The following is a 7,146-nucleotide window of genomic DNA, read 5'->3' as shown; positions in this document are numbered from 1 at the left end:
ACCCAAAACTGCTGTATGAAGACCAGAGGACAAAGTAACAGGTCACTCTTAAATTCCTTGGCTGCTCAGACCACAGTGGTCTGAGGGTGAGCTGAGATTGAAGTTTCCACCTTGTAGGCACAGGACTCTGTAGTTGGTCTTGGGGTTGGAAGAAGACAGAATTACCTTCTCTGTTCCTGTGTCCAGGAACCTTACATGTCCTGGAACATGGGAAACCTGAGAACAGAGCCCAGGATCCAAAAACAGTTTCCCTAGCCAGCCTTAAAAAACTACCTCTTGTTGGGCAGTGGTGGGGCACACCTTTAATCCCAGCACTCGGGAGGCAGAGGCAGGCAGATTTCTGAGTTCGAGACCAGCCTGGTCTATAGAATGAGTTCCAGGACAGCCAGGGCTACACAGAGAACCCCTGTCTCGAAAACAACAAACAAACAAACAAACAAACAAACTACCTCTTTTCCCCCTGTCTAACCTGTCCCCACTCAAGAGTGGTGGTTTTAGCTTGCATCTGTGTGTAGTATGGGCAAGAGTGTCAGCGGCACCTCGGGGAAGCCACAGTGTACGAGACCTGAGCTTCATGGAGGAGACTGAAGACCAGAAAGATTGGCTGTCCTGACAGGGTCCTTCAGTGACACAACTGCAATAGATTGCAGGTCTCTCTACAACCGGTGCAGAATTCACCAACTCTTCCCTTAGAAAGGGCCTTCTCCAGAAAGCATGTTGAAGGAAGGCCTGCGATCGGTGAGGGACACCGATGGTCTTTCTCTCCACTCCATCATCTTCTGGGTCCCCTACATCCCGCCAAACAACTTCCTTTTCTTCCCGTTGTCTTGCCTTTCCCATCCCATGTCTGACTCTTTTCTTTCTTCCTAGCTCACTCCTTTTCTCTCTCACCAGCCTCTCTGCTCCCTCAAGTCAAGCTTTTTGTGTTCTCTTCTTAACCTTCTCCTCCTCCTCTTTCTCCATCACCCTTTCCTGCCATTCCCCTCCTTTATCTCCACTAATTCCCAATAGCCCTGGCTCTCAGCCCCTTTAAGGATGTCAAATCTACAGTCCAGGAGAGAGGGCACTTTCATTTGGACACTCAGTAACATGCCTCTCCTTTCAGCCTCATTTTCCCCTGTATCCTAGGAGACTGACTAAACAAAGTGCCCAAAGAATGTGTTAGAACCTAAGTGTTCCAAGTGTTGGTGTTCCCACTGGTGTCTGAAAGGAAGGATGGTTACAACGGATGCAGGTGCAGTGGGGCGAGAAGAAACAGAGGGTTTGGGAGAGGGGGCACCAGCAAGGACACAAAGGATAAAATTCTAAAAGTAAGAGAGATTGGGTCAGCCAGGCACAGTGGCAATCTTAACTCATGGGAGGTGCAAACAGAAGGATCAGGGGCGGTCAAGGGTCATCCTTGGCTATATAGGAAGTTGGAGGATGGCCTAGGTTCAGGGTGGGGGGAGAGTAGCATATATATATATATATATATATATATATATATATATATATCCCAATATATCTTGTACTTCCAAAGAGCTTTATACACTCCTCGGAGTTTGGAAGTGTCAACACCATGTGCCAATGACATTATAGTAGGAAGTCAGCATGTCTCAAATTTCTTCCTGAGAGGCAGGAAGGAAGAGAGCTATTTTGTCTATGTTCTCACTTCTGAGAACATATAAAGTGGACAGGATGGCTCTGCTCACAGGTCATAGCCCTTAGAATGTTAGAACTTCAAGGCTCTCTCAAGTCCAGAGACTTAAGCCTAGATCAGTCATCTCTAGGAGAACGTTTTAGAATTTGCCAAATTACAGTTTCCAAGGATGAGAAGAGCATATTTAGTGGGCACCCTAATAAGCAGTTCTGGCACAAAGGCAACCTTGGGGAGCCCTAAATCCAAGTCCAGATCAAACAGTTGTCTGTGGTCTTAAAGTCCCATGGCATACAACCTGCTAGGGTACCAAGAACTTGCCTTGGCTTGTTAAGCAGGCAAAAACCAGAGCACAGAATAAACTCAAACCCTGACTCTTTCTAAGGTTATCTTAAAATCATCTCTTTATTACCACAAGTTCAAATGTCTCATGCGTTTTGAACACCCTCATTTGGTAACCCTTAACAGTCTCTTAATGCATCTTCATTGATGAGAACCTATTCTCATTCTGCCTCCCGTTTCCCAGGAAGACGGGATTCGTCTGGATTCACCTCTAAGACACAGTGGCTAGGGTCAGCACTCATGGCCCCGTAGAGCTAAGAGGTTTCTCTATAAAAGGGTGATTGACACAGCTGGAAAGAAAATGGTTTTTAAGAGGCAGAGAGGATAAACTTGAGAGAACCAGGAAGGGGGGGGGGAAGCTCTGTGGAGCCTCAGGGTGGGAAAAGGAGCCTAGTTTAACCTAATACAGGTATGCATCTGTAGAGCTGAGTTAGGACTCAGGCAGGACTCAGCTTTGCCAGAGGTTGGTTAGAGCTCAGGGCCCTTACCGTAGATAGGATAGTAATCTTGTGTCGCGAGGGTCGCCTCCCGAGCTCCGCAGTGCTCTCCGCTGAGAACAAGACGACTCCTTTTCTCCTTTGCACTTGACTGCTTCCACCCTCCACTGCAGTTTGCTGCTGTAAACTGGCAGAGTTACAGCCAGAGAGGAGGAGTGGGGTGGGGAGAGGTGTGAGCGCTTTCTTAGGTCCAGCCTATCCAACTCTTAAAGGCCCAGGGCACTGGTCAACAGGAGGAATTGTGGGGGTGGGGTTGCAGAAAAGAATTAAGGCAATGGATTGAGGTTGATAGCAACACATCTCTAGGGAGGAGGAGCCTGGCTGCCTTGTATCTTGATGCCTCCCCACCTGGACCCCTTACTGACACCAATCCCACAATTGTTCTCAGAGTGAAAGCCAAGCCTGTTTACTGAAGTGTGCTGTGAATCACTGCTTTTCATTCTGCTCAGAGTCTGTGTGGAATACCGCTGTTTTTGCCCTCAATTCATCTGGCTGCTCTCCATGGTATCGCTTTCCACCAGCTTGCTCCTGTGTTTCTGCATCCTGCCTGAAAAGGGCAGTCAATCTGAGTCTGTAAAAATACAGGAGCTGAGCAAGACAGGGAGAAAGGAAGAAACAGCAGTTTGAAGGGACAGTATCTGTGCACACGTGTGAAACAGCTCGTGTGTATATGGTGGGTGCTTTTGTTTGTTTGTTTCTTGAGACAGGGTTTCTTGTGGCCCAGACTAACCTTGAATTTGATATGTTCTTAAACTTGATTTGTAGCTGGGGATGACCTTACAGATCCTCCTGCCTCCACCTCTTGAGTGCTAAGACTCAGGTGTGCACCACTGTGGCCAGTTTAAATGGTGGTGAGGATGAAGCCCAGATCTGTGTGTGTAGTGGGCAAGTACTTGGCCAGCTGAACCACATCCTTAGCAACGCCCCTCCCACCCCCAGAATGTCCTCTTTTCTCTTGTAATCATTTGTTCAGTGACAGGATATCTATTTATGAGGTTGGAGTCTTGCTATGTAGCCTAGCTAGCCTTGAACTCACAACCCTGCTTCCTTATCATTCTGGCCACATATAATAAAGGTATGGGTAGAGATGAAGCAAGCTCACTATAGACAGACTCTTTTAGGAAAGGCCACACCCATGCTCCTGTGTATCTTTCTTCCCTCTGTCTTTCTGTTTTGTACGTAAAAACCAATGTTAAGAATATCTTTTAGGGCTGGTGAGATGGCTCAGTGGGTAAGAGCACCCGACTGTTCTTCCAAAGGTCCAGAGTTCAAATCCCAGCAACTACATGGTGGCTTACAACCATCTTTAACGAGATCTGACTCCCTCTTCTGGAGTGTTTGAAGACAGCAACAGTGTACTTACATATAATAAATAAATAAATCTTTAAAAAAAAAAGAATATCTTTTAATAAATTCCAACTTTGTAACAACAACAAAAACACCAGAGCAAAGTGAGAGAGAGGGCACTCATAAAGGAACAAGCTCCTTCCAAGAGTAAATGAATAGGTAGCTGGCACAGAAACCAAGATGGAGGGAAGACAACCAGATTAGAAGAGGAAAGGGGTGTTGTGACCCCATACTTCACAAATAAAAGCTAAGGCACTAGAAGTTTCTACAGTACACTAGACGATGTGTTGGCAGTAAAGAGAACCCACATCACAGCTGGGCTCAGCTTTTGCTTTGCCTTGGGAAGACTGCGAAGCATGGCTTTTCTGACCCAGGGGATGGCAGTTAAGGCAGTTATGGACATAGGGCACGTATATGGAACTCCCGTGAGGTTCTTTTTCAGTGGTGTATTTTAGTCACAAGCCCAGAGGGAACGAGCTTTGTGAGGTGGACATGACATTGAGTATTTTGAGTTCTGGCTGCCTCTTAGAGTTATCTCAAATACCTCTCAACCGCCTAATAGTCTGCCATTAGTGGTTATTGATAGCTAAGTCTTAGGTTCCATTAAAATAAAATCCTCTTAAGTGATGGCTACAAAAGCCAGCATGGAGATTACTTTAGGAAGGCCTTGTGGTAGAATGAATGCATAGCTGGCCTTCATCTATTTTTAGTCTTAAGTACTAACAGAGGTGAGGGTGGTCCTTCATTAAAAAATAATTTTCTGAAGCTGGGCATGGTGGTGCACACCTTTAATCCCAGCACTTGGGAGGCAGAGGCAGGCGGATTTATGAGTTCGAGGCCAGCCTGCTCTACAAAGTGAGTTCCAGGATAACCAGGGCTATACAGAGAAACCCTGTCTCGAAAAACCAAAAAAAAAAAAAAAAAAAAAAAAATTTCTGTCATACATTTCCTGTAGGTTTATATTGCTTCTATTATAGTTTATAACGAAGAGGATTTAAACCTCTGCAATTAAATTTTATGTGAGACGGGAGTATCCTTATGTTGCTCAGGCTGGTCTTGAACTTGTGGCTCAAGTAGATCCCCCAGACCTCCATCTCAGCCTCCAAAAAAGGACTATGGACATGTGAACCACCATCCTTGCAACCCCTGAAGCCTTCATAGCTTTACTTAATTAACCCAGAGAGTGGGTTGACTATATGTTTGTTGTTTGTTTGTCTGACAGTAGGTTTGTTGTCTTTTTTTTTTTAATCTAATTTTTTTTAAAGATGTATTTATTTTATTTATATGAGTACACTATAGCTATCTTCAGACACACCAGAAGAGGGCATCAGATCCCATTAGAGATGGTTGTGAGCCACCATATGGTTGCTGGGATTTGAACTCAGGACCTCTGGAAGAGCAGCAAGTGTTCTTAACCACTGAGCAATCTCTCCAGTGGCACACCCCCCCCCTTTTTTTTAAAAGATAGGATCAATGATAGTGTAGTCAAGGCTGCTCTTGAACTAAATATGTAGCTAGGGATGACTTTGAATTCCAGAAACTTCTAGATGGGATTATAGGCATGCACTACTTTCCTTCTTAGAGCAGGCTTTGGTAGCAGAAAGCATAATCCAAAGGGAAGGTAGACATTAAAAGGGAAGCCATCGCTGGGGAGCAGGACAAATAGAAACATCAAATTATAAGCCATCAATTTCAGATTTGACTTAGCAGAGGTCCCATCCCCACTTGCTTGACATCATAATCTTTTTCTCTTTTCTTTCTTTTTTTTTTTTTTGTTTTGTTTTGTTTTGTTTTGAGACAGGGTTTCTCTGTATAGCCCTGGCTGTCCTGGAACTCACTTTGTAGACCAGGCTGGCCTTGAACTCAGAAATCCGCCTGCCTCTGCCTCCCCAGTGCTGGGATTAAAGGCGCGCACCACCACTGCCTGGTTTACCAATCTACCATTACTACGCAGCTTGGGTTCTGATTTGGGTGTAGACTGAGATTTCACAAGATTAGTTTGGCTCCCGAGAATGCTTGGGAAGGGGCTTGGAGAGATGGCTCAGTGGAGAAAGGCAAGGACTTGCTGCCACTTCTGATCACTTGAATTTGATACCAAAGAGCCACATCATGGGAGGAGAGAACTAACTTCTAAAGTTGCCTTCTAACTTCCACATGCTCAAGTGCATGCTCTCTCTCTCTCTCTCACACACACACAGAGTGAGAGAGAGAGAGAGAGAGAGAGAGAGAGAGAGAGAGAGAGAGAGAGAGAGAGAGAGAGAAATAGAATTGTTGGATGGAAGCTAGCTCCTGGAGAGAACATAGGAATTTGAATAGATCCAAGAGTCAGCACACAAGGCTTTGTCACAGGAACTGTTCATGTGCTTTGGTAATTTCTGTGTCTGCAAAGATCCTGGCCCTTCCCCCACAGTTTTCTATTATTAACAGATCCAGAAATCTGATCAAGGCAGCAGCAGCAGAGGGACTCTCTGGGAACTATGCCCAGGAAAGGCCTACAAGCCCTAAATTGAAATGAAGTAGCAGGTGCCATAGGGAGACCCAAACATGGTATTGAGTCTTCCAGCCGTGTCTTCCCAGATGCCCTTCTTGGCACAAACTCTTCTGGTGCTCAGGACACTCAGGTTGGGAAATCTGAGTCCCCATCCCCAGCCTACTCAATTGAACTCAGATTTCTAAAATAAAGCATCTTTTTTGTACTTAAGAGATAACTCAAGATATTAGATTGCAGGGCTGGGGAGATGGCTCAGTCAGTGAAGTGCTTGCTGGGCAAACATGGGGACCTGAGTTTAGATCCACAGAATCCACAAAAAACGTCAGGTATTGGGGATCAGTTGTGGAGGTGGGGACAGGATGACCTTTGGAGCTTGCTGGCCATCAAGTCTATCCAAAATCAGTGAGACCCTGTCAAAAAAATGTGGGATCTCAGAGATGGCCCATTTGTCACAAAAGCCTGTTGACCGGAGCTTGAATCTCCAAAGCTCCTGTATAACTTGGTAGGGTAGTGAGTATTTAATTCTAGTATTCAATGGTGAGATGGGAGGTGGAGAGAGGAGAATCACCAGAAGTTCATGGGCCAGCTTGCCTGGTGTGCACAGAACAAACAGAGCCTGCCTTAAACAAGGAGGACAGTGGGACAGTGAGAAGTGATGCTAGAGATTGTTCTCTGATCTCCATGCCTGAGCTCACATTCAATTATATGAACACACACACACCACATCCACCCACCACACACACATACACACACACCACACACACCCACTCCACACCCATCCACCCACCACACCACACACACACACACACACACACACCATAGAGAAAGGTCAG

At 45.6% G+C, this 7,146-nt stretch overlaps 1 protein-coding gene across 5 annotated transcripts in view; it reads right to left on the bottom strand.

The window, feature by feature from the left end:
• Plcd4 (phospholipase C delta 4) overlaps positions 1-2,651 on the bottom strand; it is a 24,547-nt gene extending 21,896 nt beyond the window's left edge. For 3 of the 5 annotated variants that reach the window (XM_029478625.1, XM_029478617.1, XM_029478627.1), the window contains exon 1: positions 2,467-2,651. The gene's annotated coding sequence lies outside the window, so the exon portion shown is untranslated. The other 2 variants (XM_021161695.2, XM_021161700.2) reach the window with 2 other exon arrangements.
• Between the last annotated feature and the right edge of the window lie 4,495 nt (positions 2,652-7,146).

Source organism: Mus caroli, chromosome 1 (assembly GCF_900094665.2).
Source record: "Mus caroli chromosome 1, CAROLI_EIJ_v1.1, whole genome shotgun sequence".
In the NCBI taxonomy this organism is placed as follows: Eukaryota; Metazoa; Chordata; class Mammalia; order Rodentia; family Muridae; genus Mus; species Mus caroli.
Note: the sequence above shows the minus strand (reverse complement) of the source record. Positions and strands in the feature narration are given on the sequence as shown.